The sequence below is a fragment of the Cervus elaphus genome, chromosome 12 (assembly GCF_910594005.1).
Source record: "Cervus elaphus chromosome 12, mCerEla1.1, whole genome shotgun sequence".
Lineage (NCBI taxonomy): Eukaryota > Metazoa > Chordata > Mammalia > Artiodactyla > Cervidae > Cervus > Cervus elaphus.
In genome coordinates, this window is record NC_057826.1 from 2,622,572 (window position 1) to 2,640,201 (window position 17,630).

General features: G+C 46.0%; 1 protein-coding gene across 9 annotated transcripts in view; it reads left to right on the forward strand.

Annotated features, from left to right (window-relative positions):
- FOXN3 (forkhead box N3) overlaps positions 1 to 17,630 on the forward strand; it is a 439,226-nt gene that overhangs the window by 413,761 nt on the left and 7,835 nt on the right. The window lies entirely within an intron of this gene.

Below are 17,630 nucleotides of genomic sequence, written 5' to 3' on the forward strand. Positions count from 1 at the left end.
ATGGACTCTTGGGAAGTTTCTTTCCTCCACCTTCTCAGTTCTCCTGCCAGCCCCAGGGGAGGGCCGGTCGCTCGCCCGGGAGGGAGCCTCCCTCCTGTCCTTGCTGCCTCTCTGCCCACCCCTGCCCTCCCATCAGCCGTCGCCAGGCTGGCTTTCTAACACGTGCCTCTCTAGCTGTTTGCAGAAGCATCCCCGTCGACTCCCACCGTCTGACCCTGACACCCCGCCGACCCCGCACTCCTCCAGCCAGACTTGTTCTCCCCATGATCCAGTGTTGGCCCATCTTATCCTACAGTTTCCTCTGTGTAGACTCCCTCCGCCTCCGTGTAGAAAGCAGCACATCCTTCTCGGCCCATCACAAGAATGACCCCTTCACCAGGCCTTTCTGAGCAGGCCTCTGAGTCCGCATCAGATTACTTTCTCCCCTTGCTTTGGGCGTGGCCCTCTGGTGAGTGGTGCTGTGTGTGTCCCCTCTGTCCTCTGTGGTTGGCTTGCTGAGGACAAGGGCTGGCTCTCACTCGCTTGGCGGAGGCCTTGTCTCGTTCAGTGTTGGGCCCCGATTGCTTCTTCAGAAGAGACCTGCCGTGCTGGCTGCGTCCCTTCACGACACTGGATCCCAGCTTCTTTCCAGCACTTCTGGACCAAGTTCACACCTAAAGGCCATCTCGCTTTCCTATTATTTCATGTCCCAAAGGAAACCATCCCCAGAAGTGTGTTGATGGGGACTTGAGGGGACTGCAGGCTCAGGCTCTGTGATGGGAATCGACCACGTGGAGATCCTCCGCTCACTCCTGGTTTCGTTTGTATTTTATCTTTTGGCTGCATGTGCGGGATCTTAGTTCTCTGACCAGGGATCCAACACACTTCCCCTGCGTTGGAAGCACAGAGTCTTAACCCCTGGACCGCCAGGGAAATCCCTCACTTGTGTCTTTTAACCCTCCCAGCAAACCAACTGCTTTTGCCAGAGTTGTTGTTGTTCAGACAGTAAGTCATGTTCGACTCTTTGCGAACCCATGAATCGCAGCACGCCAGGCCTCCCTGTCCATCACCAACTCCCAGAGTTTACTCAAACTCGTGTCCATCAAGTCGGTGATGCCATTCATCTCATCATCTGTAGTCCCCTTCTCTTCCCACCTTCAATCTTTCCCAGTATCAGGGTCTTTTCCAATGAGTCAGCTCTTCGCATCAGGTGGCCAAGATATTGGAGCTTCAGCTTCAGTCCTTCCAATGAATAAGTAAGTAAGTAAGTGTTAGTCGCTCAATCGTGCCCGACTCTTTGTGACCCCATGGACTGCAGCCCACCAGGCTCCTCTGTCCATGAGATTTTTCAGGCAAGGATACTGGAGTGGGTTGCCATTTCCTTCTCCAGGGGATCTTCCCCACCCAGGGATCGAACCCAGGTCTCCTGCATTGCAGACAGATTCTTTACTGACTGAGCTACAAGGGAAGCCATGAATAGTCAAGGTTGATTTCCTTTAGGCTGGACTGATTCAATTTCCTTGCAGTCCTACCTTCAGGGCAGATGCTGGTATTTGGAACCTACTAAGGAGGAAAGTTGGTAGGAATTAGAATAGTAATTGTATGATAAAGCCACTTATCACTTCTGCTAACCAGACATGGCAATACTTTCCAATAATGTGGAAAGGTTCTTTTTCTTGTGCTTCTCCCATATCTTTCTTAGATATCTTGAGATCAGTAATTTATGACCTTCAGTTCATGAATGGTAAGCCTCTTCCTTCGAGCCAAAATAGCTATGCCTTGGCCTCACATTGCGAGAGAGACATTCTCTGTCTTCTGTTCTTTCTTAAAATCACTTCTGCCTAACCTCCTCATTTACCTTTCTGGTTAGGAAGACCGCAGACTCTCCTCACATGCAGTAAAGATCTCCTTTCATGTGCAGATACTGAGTGTAGACTTGCGGTTTATTGTCCTCAGCATCTTTTCAGTGCCTTTTAAGCAAACGGAGCTCTCCCTGCGACTCCAGCCGTTCCCTGGGAGAAGGGAAGGGCCAGGCAGAGGGAACGGAGGCCTGAGAATGCCCTGGCGTTCAGCAGGAGCTGCCTCCTAATTTTATTACCCTCACGGCATAGATGATTGCTGACTTTTAGAGATTAGTACCCTCTAGAGGTATTATTTAAAATACTGATTTTTTTTTAAGCCTGTTATATTTTGGTTAGAAGGCAGCACAGCACTGTTGTTGATGTCGTAGTTCAGTTGCTCGGCCGTGTCCGACTCTTTGTGACTCTTTGTGATCCCGTGGACTGCAGCACACCAGGCCTCCCTTTCCCTCACCATCTCCCGGAATTCGTTCACGTTCATGTCCACTGAATTGGTGATGTTATCCATAGCACTATAGCAAGACAATGATATCTTATTTCTGGTCAAAGAGTTGCTACTCATCCATTCCAGCCAACACCTCGCTTGGGCCCCTTCCACAGTAAAAGACCAAAAGCAGTTTCCGGGGCTAGACGTGTGTGTCCGTCAGGTCCAACTGGGAGAGGCAGAAGCCACGCTAGGGACTCGAACAGGGAGACTTCAAAATAAAGAACCGTTAGCCAGGTAGAAAGTTATTAACCAGGCGACTGGAAGAGAACTCGGGGTGTTAGGGAGGGAACAACTGCAGGAAGCGGCCACATCCCCTCGGGTGAGGTTTGAATGATTGCCCCTCGAGGCTGGGTCTCCGAGCTCCCAGGAGCAGCCGGGGCTGGGATCCAGGCCTCCTAGGAGGAGCCAGGCGGGCGCGACGGGTGACCGGCCTGGGGCTGTAGCTCTGCATGCCCGTCCTCTCCAGAAGCACGCAGACCCGCACAGCAAGCTTCCCCAGCGTCACGGGAGGTCCAAGCAGAATCCTCTCGGTAAAACGAACAGCCGCCATGTGTTAGCCATTATCCCAATACCAGCTCTGCACTTTCCGCCTCGGTTTTAAGAGACTTCAGGGAGCGGAAGGTCGCAGGCTCCAGAAGGTCAGGGACCCTCGCTTATAATACCTTTTCCTTCCTTATGGCCCAAGTGCCTGGCAAATAGGTGGCGCGACACCTTCAGGAAAAGTGAACATAAACATTACCATGTGGGTATTTGAGGGAGACTGTGTAAAACCCATGAAGACGTGTTTAGGGGGAGGGAAAATCCTGTTTTGCGCTTTCACCTTCATTGTAATTGAAATTTCTTTTTTTTTTTTTAATTTGGCCTTGTGTCAGTTGAACCTAGATTCAGCTGAGGTTAAAGGGAAAACAGCCCAGCAGAGACCAGAGCAGCAGCAGATGTCATCTGCCAGACCACGTGGTGGTGACCAGGGGTCCCTGGGGGGCTCCTGCGTTTGCGGGGGTGGCTGCCCCGTCCACTCAGCGGGGGCTGGCAGGAGGGCCAGAGGTCATCAGAGCCCGCTGAAGGCCTGTTTCCTACCCTGCTGTGTGTGACAGGTTCTCTGTGTGAGCCTAAGTAACTTCTCCTTAAGTAAAAATATTTGTCTTTCGGGGATTTGTTGGGGTTTTTTTTCCCCTCTGCTGAGTGCCAAAGGCCATGTTTGTTTGTCTTAACTCTGAAACTGTTATTGACACAGATGAAGTGTTACTTTTATTAGCTGATCACTACACAGCCTGTATTTGCTGGGCTCCTTTGCGTGTAATTATGATGTGAAATCTCCTTGTAAGAGTATCAGTCAATAGTGTAATTGACTTTGCTGTGTTGACTTTTTACTCAATAACCTCAGGGATCGGCCCATCCTTAGACATTGGAAACCTGCTTATTTTTTAGATTTGCCTAGGCGGGGAGTCCTGAAGACACTTTATCCTCAAAATAACTGCTCCCACTTCTCCAAGTTTTATGCGTGTGTCTTCTGCTGCCTCTCCAGTGAAATTCCTTGCAGGGAATACATTTGAATGGAACAGTTCTAGCCCTAGAAGAACTGTTTCTGGATCTCTTGGGAAAACGCAGCGTAAGATTTCTTCCATTCATGGAACTAGGGGCTGCTTCTCAACTACAAGCCGCAGCAGCTCTCCTGGGTCTGAGCCGCCTTGTTTTTGAGGCTTGAGGCTCTTTGACCCTCAGCGACCTCTCAGGTGGCGAAGAACAGCTACCAACGTCAAGGCTTGCCGGAGGATCGAGAGAGAGCTGGTGGGCGCGCCGTCCTCCACGTCAGACTGTGTGCTCACTCACGTCCAGCTCTGTACAGCCCCAGGGACTGAAGCCCACCAGGCTCCTCCGTCCTGGAATTTTCCAGGCAAAAATTCTGGAGTGGGTAGCCCTCTCCCCCTCCAGGGGATCTTCCCGACCCAGGACTTGAACCCACATCTCCTGCATCTCCTGCGTTGCCGGCGGGTTCTTCACTGCTGAGCCGTCGGGGAAGCCTTTCATAGGTCAGGAGAGCTCAGAAATTGCACACACAAACTTGGGAGCCAGGTTTCCTGGGCCCATAGCCTGTGACTGGGACCCTGGGCCAGGCTTCCCACAAGAAAACCAGCCCCCACCTTCTGAGTTAGTAGGACTAATACACAGTTACGGACCTGGCACATAGTAAACCATACAGGTGTTCAGTAAATACATGATAAACATGCACACCTGTTCATAAATGGGAAAGGACTGTTCTCCAAAGATACACAAACAGTACATGGAATAAGCAATAAGCACATAGAAAAATGCTCAACGTCACTAATCATTAGGGAAATGCAGATCAAGACTACAGTGAGGTCGTACTTCACCCTCATTAGGATGGCACCATCAAGAAAACAGAAGATAGTACATGTTGACGAGGTTATGGAAAAGTTGGAACCGTGAGCACTGTGGGTGGGAGTGTAAGGTGGTGCAGCCACTGTGGAAAACAGCGTGGCAGGTCCCGTGGACTGCAAGGAGATCCAACCAGTCCATCCTAAAGGACGTCAGTCCTGGGTGTTCTTTGGAAGGACTGATGTTGAAGCTGAAACTCCAGTACTTTGGCCACCTGATGTGAAGAGTTGACTCATTAGAAAAGACCCTGATGCTGGGAGGGATTGGGGGCAGGAGGAGAAGGGGACGACAGAGGATGAGATGGCTGGATGACATCACCAACTCGATGGACATGAGTCTGAGTGGACTCTGGGAGTTGGTGATGGACAGGGAGGCCTGGCGTGCTGCGGTCCATGAGGTCACAAAGAGTCGGACACGACTGAGTGTCTGAACTGAACTGGAGACCTGTAAGCAACCTGAGCATCCATCAGTAGATGAACAAACAAGCAAAATGGGGTGTGTATACACATGATAGAATATTCAGCCTTTAAGCAGAAGGAAGCTCTGATCCATGCTACAATGTGGATGTACCTTGAGGACATTTATGTTAAGTGAAATAAGCTACTCATAAAAAGACAAATACTGTATGACTTCACTTAAATGAGGTACCTGGAATAGTCCTATCTATAGAGACAGAGCGTAGAATGGTGGTTGCCAGTGTCTGTGTGGAGAGGGGAGGGGTCGTTGTTTACTGGGGACGGGTCACAGTTTTACAGGGTGAAGGTTTATAGAGATGGATGGCGGGGCACCTGCACAACGTTATGAGCGTATTTAATACCACTGAGCCGTGCGCCTAACAAAGGTTGAGATGGTAAGTTTTTTTATGTTTGTGTATTTTATTACAATTGTTTAAAGCTAAAAAAATGAAATATGTCGTGTGGAGAGCATGACTCATCCACCTGCTCCCCCACGTACGTTCCCAGATCCCCTCCCTGAATACCTGACGCTCAGGCCCAAACCCCAGAAAAGGCACAGATTGAGTTCCCGGGCCACCTTCAGGACATGCACACTCGTGGCAAAGCCCGGGTTTTAAGGGGTCATGACAGTAATCTAAAGCACGTGTTAGCCACTCAGTCCTGTCCGACTCTTTGTGACCCCACCAGGCTCCTCTGTCCGTGGGATTTTCCAGGCAAGAATACTGGAGTGGGTAGCCATTCCCTTCTCCAGGGGATATTCCTGACCCACAGATTGAACCTGGGTCTCCCATATTGCAGGCAGATTCTTTACCGTCTGAGCCACCAGAGACGCGGTAGTCTAAACCGCAGCATGTTATAGAATTACGAGAAAGTTTCATTTGATCACCACCTAAGGCTGCTTAATGTTTTTTGGAGCTTTAAGGACCTCAAGTGAAAATGCAGTTCCCCTGGAACAGGAAGCAAGTCAGGAATTAATGGTTCTATTGTCATACGAAGCATTACTACTTGAGGTCCTGTCAGAATAAAGTCAGCAGGAAAATGCATGTGTCAGCTTCAGGCCTGCTCCTGGTCATTGTCTTTCGCTTTCCCTTGGAGAACATGCTTGTCACAGGAGTTCAGGAAGCCTGCACCCTTCAGTTTGAAGAGAGGGTGGGGCCCAATGATGTCACTGGAAGGAAAGTTTGCCACTGATCTGTTTTTTGTTTTAGTTTAAAAACCAAGTGCCTGTCAGCGTTCATCTTTTGAAACCATGGTCTTTGACGGCAGTTCTAGAACTCAGTATTAGGTTATGCTTGGTGGGGAGAAGAGGAGGAAGTAGTAAAGGGAAGAGGGAAAACAACGCCAGGGGATGAAGGTGCACGTGAGTGCCCTCTGGGCCACCAGCTCAGCTCTTGTCTCGACTTCTGGCTCTTCTGGTCCAGAAATCGAAACAGTGACCAGCAAATTCACCGTGTGATGTTTGATCCACGTTCTGCAGTTGCTCCTCGTATTTCAAACCAGTGGCATTGGTTAAGGCCTTTGAAAGTCCTGGCAGCTTTTCCTACTGTATGTGAAAAGTCCTCTGCACTCCTGATGATGCTGGACTGTGCCAAATGCAAAATGATTCATGGAGGAGAGTTTTAGGGCCATTCCTGTCGTGTTCTGTGATCACACAGAACAGTATATGATCACGTAATGCAGATAAGGAGTCACAGTTGTCCCAGTCTTTTAAGGGGACCCCTTGCAGCTCACGGGAGGGAACCGTGCCCCTTCCTGCCCCCAATGTGGAGATGGCCACTGAGGCAGAACCCCTGGCATTGCTGAACCCACGCGCTTCCCAGGAAGGGCTACGCAGCAGGAGCAGGTGTCAGAGGCCCCGCAGCTGCTAAAGATAACCGTAATCCCAGATTCTGCATGCACTGTTCCTAGGCTTTTAGAAGTATTTTTCATATCCATAAGGAATATATTTAATTTTGCTTGATTTGAATTTTATCTATTAATATCTGGAATGGTACTTTATGTCTTCTTTTCTGACTTACTCCTTACCCTCTTTATTCATGACAAAGTTTGTTTGGTTTGCTTCATGCAGTTGTAACTGAAGGTGTTTTCATGCCTATATAATATTCCACTGTGTGGAGGGCCACAAGTTTTTTTTTTTTAAGGTATTTGAATTGTTTATAGTTACTTTTACAAAGTTACCATGGGAGTTCCTGTCCATGCCTACAGTTTCATCTAAATGCATGTGTCACTGTGGAAATTGTTGGTTTATACGGGGTTAATGTGCTCAACTTTACCAGATGATGACAGATTGTTTTCTGAACTGCTCATATCCACGTGCATGCCTCCCAGCAGAGTATGGTACTTCCCATTCCTCGGCATCTCCACAGATATGTGGAGTTGTCATCCTGTGCAATTTCAACCAGTCTAGTGGATATGTAACAGTATCCTGCAGCATTTTAATTTCCATTTCCCTTTTTACTAAGGAGGTTGCACAGTTCTCCATTTATTTAACTGGCTGCTTGAACATGCTCTTTGATGGATTGCCTGCTCAACAGTTTATTCATTTTTCTATCAGGTTGTTTTCTTTTCTTCTTATCTTTGTAGGACTTCTTTGTATATTCTGGATAATAACCCTTTATTGACTATCTTGTTGTTGTTGAGTCACTCTTTGTGACCCCATGGACTGCAGCGTGCCAGGCTTCCGTGTCCTTCACCATCTCCCAGAGTTTGTTCAAACTCATGTCCATCAAGTCAGTCATGCCATCCAACCATCTCATCCTCTGTCGTCCACTTCTCCTCCTGCCTTCAGTCTTTCCCAGCATCAGGGTCTTTTCCAGTGAGTCGGCTCTTCGCATCAGGTGGTCAAAGTATTGGAGTTTCAGCTTCAGCATCAGTCCTTCCAATGAATATTCAAGACTGATTTCCATTAGGATGAACTGGTTGATCTCCTTGCAGTCCAAGGACTCTCAAGAGTCTTCTCCAGCACTAAAATTTGAAAGTACTACAACAAATCAATTCTTCAGCACTCAGCCTTTTTTTTGGTCCAACTCTCACATCTGTACATGGCTTTTTCCAGTGGCTATACAAACCTTTGTTAGCAAAGTGATGTCTCTCCTTTTTAATATGCTGTTATTGACTATATGTGTTGCTAATAACTTTTCTAAGTTTGTGGATGGTCATTTCACTGTCCATAGTAATGTCTTCTGATGAACAGAAGCTCTTAATCTTCATGCTTAGTAATCACTTTGTAATCAAATCTAGTGTCTTTAAAAAGTCCCTACTCTAAGATTATATGGCTTTCTGTAGTTTTTTTCTAAAAGATGTTAAAAAATTTTTCCTATATCATTTCAATACTATAATCCATCTGGAGTTAATTATTTGTATATTAATTTTTTCCAGCAACCTTGCTAAATAAACTGACTTAGTAAATTTACTAATCTATCTGTAGATTCTTCTGTGTATAAAATCAGATAAATAATGGAGGGGATTTTTCTTATATCCTGTCCTATTATATTCCTATTCTTATATCCTGTCCTATTATATCCTATTATATCCTGTCCTATTTTTTCCTGTCCTGTTACAGTTAGAACCTCTGAGGGAAAGTAATGACAGCAGACATCTTTATATTGTTTCATCCTTTCTTACCTCTGTTATTTGGCTGCGTCCGATCATGGTTGAGGCACACGGGCTCTCTAGATGTGGCTCCAGAGGGTGCAGGCTCAGTAATTGCCTTGCAGGGGCTCAGTTGCTGCACGGCACGTGGCATCCAAGTTCTGACCAAGGAAAGAGCCCACATCTCCCGCGTTGCAGGAGAGGCTCTTAACTCCTGGGCCGCCACCAAAGCCCCTATATTGTTTCTTATTTTAAAGAGTGCTGTGTTGTTGAAGAACAATTGATGGACTGTTTGTTATAGGGTTTTTAGGAAATATACTTTATCATTACAAAAATATTCCTTCTATATTTGGTTTGCAATCATAGTTTATCATAAATGGTTGAATTTCATCAAAGAAATGTTTATATCATTTAGCAGAACCGTAAATTTTTTCTCCTTGTTTTACTGTGGTGAGTTACATGATAAATTCCTAATTTTAAGTAAAACCTACATTTCTAATGTACTGGTGATATATTTTTTACATATTGCTAGCCTTGGTACACTAGCATCTTATATGTGAATTTTTGCATATTTGTCCACATCCATGTTTCTCTCAGTTCAGTTCAGTTCAGTCGCTCAGTCATGTCCAACTCTTTGCAACCTCATGAACCGCAGCACGCCAGGCCCCCCTGTCCATCACCAACTCCCGGAGTCAACTCAAACTCATGCCCATCAAATCAGTGATGCCATCCAGCCATCTCATCCTCTGACGTCCCCTTCTCCTCCTGCCCCCAATTCCTCCCAGCATCAGGGTCTTTTCCAATGAGTCAACTCTTCACATGAGGTGGCCAAAGTAATGGAGTTTCAGCTTCAGCATCGGTCCTTCCAATGAATACCCAGGACTTATCTCCTTCAGGATGGACTGCTTGGATCTCCTTGCAGTCCAAGGGACTCTCAGGAGTCTTCTCCAACACCACAGTTCAAAAGCATCAATTCTTCGGCGCTCAGCTTTCTTCACAATACATGACCACTGGAAAAACCATAGGCTTGACCAGACGGACCTTTGTTGGCAAAGTAATGTCTCTGCTTTTTAATATGCTGTCTAGGTTGGTCATAACTTTCCTTCCAAGGAGTAAGCGTCTTTTAATTTCATGGCTACAATCACCATCTGCAGTGATTTTGGAGCCCCAAAAAATGAAGTCTGACACTGTTTCCACTGTCTCCCCATCTATTTCCCATGAGGTGATGGGACTGGATGCCATGATCTTAGTTTTCTGAATGTTAAGCTTTAAGCCAACTTTTTCACTCTCCTCTTTCACTTTCATCAAGAGGCTCTTTAGTTCTTCTTCACTCTCTGCCATAAGGGTGGTGTCATCTGCATACCTGAGGTTATTGATATTTCTCCCAGCAATCTTGATTCCAGCTTGTGCTTCTTCCATCCCAGCATTTCTCATGATGTATTCTGCATAGAAGTTAAACAATCAGGGTGACAGTATACAGCCTTGAGGTACTCCTTTTCCTATTTGGAACCAGCCTGTTGTTCCATGTCCAGTTCTAACTGTTGCTTCCTGACCTGCATACAGGTTTCTCAAGAGGCAGGTCAGGTGGTCTGGTATTCCCATCTCTCTCAGAATTTTCCAGTTTATTGTGATCCACACAGTCAAAGGCTCTGGCATAGTCAATAAAGCAGAAATAGATGTTTTTCTGGAACTCTCTTGAAACTCTCTCATGTTTCTCTAGTGCTACCTTTATCTAGTTTTAGTGTCAGGATTACATCATTCTCACATTACGCATTAAAGAGTATTCAGTCTTAGATTCCCTGAGTTTGGGTAAGATTGAAATTATCTGTTGCTTAATGTTTGGTGGAACTCACTTGCAAAACCACTGCAGAGCTGGTGTTTTATTTGTGGGATGATTTTTAACTATTGAGTGAATTTCTTTAATTCTTATAGTATAACTTATTTTTCATTTCTTTTTCAATTCATTTTGGTGTCTGTAGGCATTTGTCCATATCACCTGCTTTCAAAAATGTGGCATAAAGTTACTTATAATATATCTGTCATCTTTTCAATGTCTTTTGTAGTTGTATCCCTTTTATTTCTTATTTCATTTTATTACCTCTCTTTTTGCTTAACCTTAACACACATAGGGTTTTTTCTCTAGAAGAATCAACTTTGGAGCTTTTTTTAATTATTATAATTACCTCTATTTTGTATCTCTTCTCTATATCATTGATTTCTGCTAGTTTCTTTATAATTTCCTTTCTTTCTTTGGGTTTATTCTTTTTTGTTGTGATAGTGAATTCTGAATTGGATACTTTTATTTTAAACTTTTATACTTTTATGTAAAAGTTTAGGTTATACTTTCATTGGAACTGCTGCTTAGTTGTATCCATAAATTTTGGTGCCTTTTATTTTCATTATTGTTACAAGTTAAAAGTATTTACTAGTTTTCATCTTGCTTTCTTCTTTCACCCATAGGTGTTTTTAGAATTGTGTTTTTAAATTTTCAAACCTATGAGGAGGTGGTTTTTGGTTATTTTTGTTTTTAGTTACCTCTTCATCATTAATTATTAATTACAATGCATTGTGGTCAGAAAATTCATCTATAAGATACTGCTATTTGAGGTTTGTGGAGACTTGCTATGTGGTCTAGTAGTATATACCATTTTTTATTATAAATATTTTGTGTGTGCTTCAAAGTAATACACCTTGTCTGTCATGGGCACATGTTCAGTATATGTCCACTAGCTCAAATCTACATATGAACTGTGTCTGGGGGAGAAGGGAGAAGGGGGAGAGATGTGGGTTTGACCATTTCTTCCTGTAGCTCTTCCAATTTGGGTGTATCTTGAAGCAATCTTATTGGAGGTCTCCACGTTTAGAACAGTTACATATTCCCGGTGAATTGAACCTTCCTGAATATTCAGTGACTCTTTATCTTCAGTAATGATCTTTTGCCTTAAAAATCTATCCTGTCTGGTTTAATTTTGCTACATCAACATGGCACCGTGTTTTTCCTCCTTTTACTTTTAACCTTTCTTAGTCCTTAACGTTTTAGGTTCATGTCTTATAAATGGCATGTGACTTTAAGTCAGTGTTAATGATCTTCAGCTTTTAGTGGAGATGCTAGCCTGTTTTAAACGACGCGTGTGGGTTTGTTTCTGCCCTCTCAGTCTGCGTTTTTGCGCCGTGTGCCCCCCCAGCCTCCCTCCTCCCAGTGTTTTGCTCTTCCCGCTGTGCCTGTCTTTGGCCCTGCTGTATGTTCTGGCTGCGGGCTTCCCCCGGGCGTCGTGAGCGCGGCTCTCGCTGTGCGCACGGGCTGCTCACTGCTGAGTCTCCTGCTGCGGATCGTGGGCTCTCCACAGGCTCACTATCTGCGGCCCACGGGCTTCGCTGCTCCAGGTCACGTGGGGTCTTCTGGACCAGGGATCGAACCCGTGTCTCCTGCGTTGGCGGGCAGATGCTTTACCACTGAGCTCCAGGGAAGCCCACCAACATTGTTTTAAATTGACCACGATTCTTGTACTTGTCATTCCTTTCCCCTCCCCCCTTCTAATGGTTAATAAGTTATATAGGTCTTTCTGTTCTTTCAGTGTTGATCCTAGAATTTTTAGCATGACTATTTTAAAAGGTACAGAGTTAATCAGTATCGTTAACCTCCTGCTCAATACAAGACCTCTGGAATGCTTTAATTTCTGTTCTCTCCACCTCCCAAATCATATGCTACATTTGTCTAGGACTTGAGCTCTATTTCATATTTCAGTTTCTTTACGTCAGTTATTATCATTGGCCCTCCATATCCATAGGTTTTACATCCATGGATTCAATCAACTGCTGATAGAAAATATAAGGATATAAAAAGAATTCCAGAAAGTTCCAAAAATCAAAACTTATTTTCCCTGTGCACTAGCAGTTGTTTGCCGAGTGTTTTTCCGTACACTGTATTAGGCATTATAGTAATCCTGAGATGCTCTAACGTGCATGGGAGGACAGGCGTAGGTTATAAGCAAATACTGCACCATTTTGTCAAGGGGACTTGAGCGTTCACAGATTTTGATGTCTGGGGACCTGGAACCAAAACCCCCAGAGACACCAGGGGACAGCTTGGTGTCCCCAAGGGTCACTACTTGATTACAGTTCCTTTGCTTCGCATTTCCTTTCCTTGCGTCTCAGACCTTTTCGCTCTTGGCTTTCATTTAACTTCTATTTTATGCCCGTACATAGTTGATTTACAGCCTCGTGTTAGTTCCGGGTGTACGGCAGAATGACTGCGTTACCCAGTGCATGTATCCCTTCTTTTTCAGACTCTTTGCCCACATAGGTTATCACTAACACAGAGGCCTGAGTGGAGTCCCCTGTGCCACACAGCAGGTCCTTGCTGAGTCTCTATCTTATATATAGTCGTGTGTGGATGTGTTCATCCCAGCCTTCCCCCTTAGCTAGCCACAAGTTTTCTCTTTTTTTTTTTTTTTTTGCCTGAAAAATACTCCTAAGTTCCTATCATTGAGTATCTGCTTTTAATCAAAGTCTTGACTTTTTGTCTGAAAATATTTTTATTTTGCCTTCTTCCTGGTTGTTGTTCGGTTGCTAAGTCATGTCCGACTCTGCATCCCCACGGACTGAATGAAGCACGCAGGGCTTCCCTGTCCTTCACTGTCTCCCGGGGTTTGCTCAAGCTCATGTCCATTGAGTTGGCGATGCTGTCTAACCACCTCATCCCCTGCCGCCCTCTTCTCCTTCTGCCTTCAGCCTCTCCCCGGGCCTTCATTCTCAGACAATAGCACTGTAGTTGGACAGTTACTTTTTCTCTCTCGTTTCGAGATTACTGCTCTACCTCGTCTGAGCCACAGGTTTTATCTAACTCCTCCTCCTCAGGTGACGTGTTTCCTTTCTCGTACTTCTAAAGCTGTGTGTGTGTGTGTGTGTGTGTGTGTGTGTGTGTGATGTCTGGGATGGCTTAATGTATCTAGGTGTGCATTTCTTTGTATCCTCCATGGGACTTGTTGGCTTTCTGAATCTGAAGATTGGTAACTTTCATCAAAGCTAGAAAATTCTCAGCCATTTTCTACTCTGAGATTGGTTCTTCCCCATAATTCCTTTTACTCTGGAACTCCAATTACATTTATATTGGATGATCTTACTATATTCTGTGTTGCCCAGTCTCTTTTCCATGTTTTCCATCTCTTTATCTCTCTCTGCTGCATTTTCTATAATATCTTTAGATCCATCTTTCAACTAATTTTTTTGTTTGTTTGTTTTCCACAACTCAATTGCATTGAGTTTTTTAATTTCAGGAATTATATTTTTTAGCTCTGGAAATTCTGTTTGAGGCATCCCCAAATCAGCCAAATCTGCTTGGTTTTAGTAATCCAGTGTTTCTAATATTTGCCAATTCCCTCTTTTATTTTATTTATTTTGGGGGGGTACATTACATTCTTTGGCTGATTATTGCAGTATTTTCAGACTTTACAGTTCAGATGCTATGGGGTGTTTTTTTTTTTTTTTTTTTTTTTTCTGTTTTCTCTTATAGTGGCTTACTTATTTTGTGTTTAATGATTTTTTTTTTTTATTGTGAACCTGTGTTCTTTAAAATCTTATCTGTGAGGGTTCTTTGTGGACTGGGTTTAAAGTATGTTCTTCCATAAAGGGTTTGTGCCTTCCTCTCCTCGGCACCCCTGGGCACTTTAAACTGAATATAGCTTGGGGTCTTCTGGTCCACACGGTAGAATCCTGGCCTCACACCCACAAGACTTCAGGCTCGTGGCTTAAAACTCTCAAGGGAGGCTTTTCTTTTCTCCAGTTCCATCTGGAGCTGAGGTCAGGCCGGCCTTTATCCCCATTGTCTGCCGCTGATTCCCTAGGATCTCATTGAAGGCCTCATCATTCAAGGGTCCTCACTTTTTATGTGGCATTTTTACATTTATACTTTCCTAGTGGGCTCTTTGGTGATTTTAGGTTATGAGCTTTTACTTGATTCAACTTGATATACAGGCATCCTGATGGCCTTGGCGTGGGTTGCTGTCTTCAGGAGAGGTTTTGCTTTGTAAACTTCTCCTGGGAGCCTGGGGACCAATGCGCCTGAGGGCGCTTTAACCCCGCTGGGGGCCACAGTAAGCCAGGAGCTGCCCAAGTCCTTCCCCCTGCTCCGCCCTCCCCCCAAGTTTGGCCTCTTGTCCCAGGGCTGGAGGCGGCTCCACAAAACCCTGCCTTCCTTAGATGCCTGCTGCTCACATTTCAGATTTTGTCTTTTTTTTTTTAAGATTCTCATCTGTGTGTGTGTGAAGTCCTTTTGGTCTGTGTGCGTTACGTGGATCTCTTAAGATTCCCCTTATTTTCCAAGGAACCCAGCAATGACTAAAAATACATCGCTGTCCTTCACACGGGGTCTTTTGTATGGTAGTTGGAAGAATGCCTTCCGAGTATCTTTTCTGCCGCCGGCTGAGAACGGAAGCGTCCGGTCATCTCTCGTCTTCTGTCTTTCTCCCTGTGGTCCGTTTGGGACAAAAGCGCACACAGTGAGCACGGCTTCTGTAATCCTCTTAACCCCACCTGCTTCTCTTCACGCTTGGCAAAGACCAGCCTTCTCAAGTAAACCCCTAAGAAGGACGACGTCACCCTAAATGCTCCCCTCCAGGTTTGAAGCCATCAGTTCCAGAGAGAACTCTCATGCACAGGCGGAAGGCTGGGGTGACAACACATAGAGATGCTATGATAATGGAACAAATCACGAGCAAATCAAAAATCAGCAAAATGGCCGTGTCTAATCAGAAGCTATCCCTTGCCTTGTGGGTGGCAAGGACTGGTCATTCTCACCCTGAACTAATGTGGTTTTTCAACTTTCATGTTGAGTATTTTCCACCGATTTGACAAGAGGATTAATACCAGGTTTTTATTTGAGATGAATAACACATGGTTCTGTGGGGTCCCGGTGAAGTCAAGTGGCTTTAATTTATGCCAACATGATCGTCGTGAGTGTCGTTCCATGGAAAACAAAGCTAAAAAATGGCAGGCACTTCAGACGTATCCCATGTTCATTTTGATGGATGGTATTTGAGGAGGTGGTTAGAAGTTCCCCTTCCAACATAACACGTTCGGGCTGCCTGGTTTCTTTGTAAAGCAGTCAGCGTCCTGGAACGACAGACCCTGCAGCAGGAGGTGTCTGACGCCAGTCAGCGCAGCCGGCCTGCCCCCGCCACGAGCAGCGCTGCTTCGAGTGATTAGTAATTGGAGGAGCGTGTCGCTTCCTGCTGAGTTTGTGTGTAATTTATGGATTGTGAGCCCATCATAAAGTCTCAGAGAAAGCTAACTGTATCACCTGAGAGAAAGATGCGTTTACGTTTTAACTCTAACTCCCTGAAGTTGCCTCCAGGCACCTGTTTTTATCCAGAGGTGTCGTCATTGTGTTGCTTTCCTGTCTTCGTCACAGGACGCTTCCTTCCCGGGGAGGACGGGGACACATTTCAGTTTCCTGTTTGAGCCATCTCTGAGGACCAGTCACAGGGCTCCCTGAGCGTGTTCCGTCTGTCTGTCTGTCTGTCTGTCTGTCTGTCCGTGGAGTGGGGCTGGTGTTGCAGGGTGTGCATCTTGGGACCCTGCTTGCAGTGCAGCGTCTTTGCAGTGGAAGCAGAGACCCTGCCCCGCATCGCCTCGAATTCCCGAGCTCGGGAAGTGATTTGCTTTTCTCTTTTCCTCCAATGCCTGTGATGCTTTTAGGAAGGTCTGAGTGTGCTGCTCTCACGCCTGCATAGATCCTTTTTTTAAAAGTACATTTGATGGACAGTGCTGTGTTAATTACTACAGTATAGCAAAGTGATTCATTTTCACACCATATATGTGTTCAGTTGCTTAGTCGTGTCTGATTCTTTGCGATGCTATGGACTATAGCCCGCCAGACTCCTCTGTCCATGGAATTCTCCAGGCCAGAATACTTGAGTGGGTTGCCACTTCCTCCTGCAGGGGATCTTCCTGATTCCGAGATCAAACCCAGGTCCCCTGCATGGCAGGCAGATTCTTTACCACTGAGCCACCTGGGAAGCCCTATGCACACATAAATATATATACATTTTTCTTTTTGATATTCTTTTCCATGATGGCTTATGCTTGTTTATGTCCTTGAAAGAGAAGGAGAGAGAAAGAAGGTCTCAGGTTCAGAACCTCCCCCCTTGTACAGCACGGAACTGAAATGTAACACCTGCTTTCTTTCTGGTGTTTCTCCCGTGTCTCTACCCTACACCCCAGACTTTTTACTTAAAAAAAAGTTTAACTTGTGGGAAAAGAAGGAGAAGCACAGGGAACACCATGCGTGCCTTTCACCTGGACTCATGAAGAGTTAGTTTTTGCACGGCTTGCCTTTTTTCTTAACGCGTTTGCTCCCAGAATCCTCTCCCTCTCCACAGCACCCCACTGCCCTTCCCCGGGGCCACGTCCTCAGAGAGTCCGGGAAGGCACGCTGCGGGAGACTCCCCAGACCGCCTGCTCCCTGCTGCACGATCGCGCCTGCTCCGACGCTTGCTCATGTCTCCGTGTGGGTCCCCTCCCTGCCTGGCCCGGCACTAGGCCTCGAGGACATCCCAGGGGCTGGGCCTGCCTTGTGGAGCTGACACTCATGGGAACCATCACACAGTCCGTGATGATGGAGGGAATTCAGGGTGCTGACACTTGGGGCGGTTGGGACAGGTGTACCCACGATCCCAAGATCTAGAAACGTTTTCACTGGTGGGCGGGCCGCTGGGAAAGCCGGCAAACACAGTGCAGCGGAAAGTGTCCCCACCCTGCCCAGAGCCCCCAGCCCCCACAGCCTTAGCCCGACGCCGTGTCCCCCACAGGCCTCCCATGCCCTCCGCCTCCCCCGGCAGCCGGCAGTGACCCCCCTCCGTGAGT